The sequence below is a fragment of the Suricata suricatta genome, chromosome 12, assembly GCF_006229205.1.
Source record: "Suricata suricatta isolate VVHF042 chromosome 12, meerkat_22Aug2017_6uvM2_HiC, whole genome shotgun sequence".
Taxonomy (NCBI): Eukaryota; Metazoa; Chordata; class Mammalia; order Carnivora; family Herpestidae; genus Suricata; species Suricata suricatta.
The window spans coordinates 100,686,054-100,687,297 of record NC_043711.1 but is presented as its reverse complement, the minus strand read 5'-3'; positions in this window follow the sequence as shown (position 1 = coordinate 100,687,297).

Here is a 1,244-nt window from a genome sequence, read left to right as displayed (position 1 = left end):
TGTTTCCTGACATCCAGGGATTTTATTATAAGATGGAAATTGTTTTGGTCGTTCTTTGGGATGGCTGGCTTCAGGGGCCTAGAAAGGGCCTCCCGGGGAGTGATTTTTCAGGCCCTATTAAGGTCCTAGGTCATGATCTGGTAGGAGGGGAAGGGGGAGTCTCTGGATCATTCCTTCACTTTACAAATGAGGGAACTGAGGCTCCGCGGTGAGTAGACAGCCCTGGCTCTGCCCGGCGTCGGCTCTCCTGCAGGACGAGCAAGGAGCAGGGTCCCTGCAAGAAGGAAGGACAGACCAAAGACCCTGGACTGCCAGGCTGCGGCTGTGTTGCCATGGTGACTGGCACTGCGCCTCCAAAGCTGAGAGGCTGTTGTGTTCGCCCTTACACGAATAGTTTCTCTTCTCTGGGTGTCTAGCACCATGGCAGTGAACCCTAAAACCCAGCCTCCCCGAGAGGCTTCTCCAGGCTGATGAGGGCAGACCCCACGAAGGAACAAAACAAAACAATGATTCAACATAAACACCAAAAACTCCTGGACATCAACAACTGCAACTCGTAGAGGCACTTGGGTGGTTCAGTCGGTTAAGCATCCAACTCCTGATTTCAATTCAGGTCAGAATCCTAGGGTCTTGAGATCAAATCCCGACTGGGGCTCGGCTCTGACCGCACGGAGCCTGCTTGCGAAGCTCTCTTAATCTCTCTGTCTCTCTGCCCATCCCCTGTTCAGGCGCTCTCTCTTAAAATACATAAATTCTTGGGGCGCCTGGGGGGTTCAGTAGGTTGAGCGTCCAACTTCAGCTCAGGTCATGATCTCACGGTTCCTGAGATGGAGCCCCGCATCAGGCACTGTGCTGACAGCTCAGAGCCGGAGCCTGCTTCGGATTCTGTGTCTCCCTCTCTCTGTGTCCCTCTCTTGCTCATTCTCTCTCTCTCTCTCTCTCTCTCTCTCTCTCTCTCAAAAATAAATATTTTTTTAAAATTTTAATAAATAAATTATTTTAAAGAAAATCTCAACTAATAAAACTAAAGACACAGAACAACTAGGAAAAATATTTCCAACATATATAAGAAAGTAGCAAGACTCTTAAAATATGTAGAGCTCTTACAGAGCAATAAAAGTGGCTAAAGAGAAATATGCCTAAAAAGGCACAAAAGTGGAAACGCAAACAGGCAACGTGCCCACCAGCAGTATTTGTACTCATTAGTAAGCAAAGCAGTTGAAGTGGAAACCATAAGGAGAGAC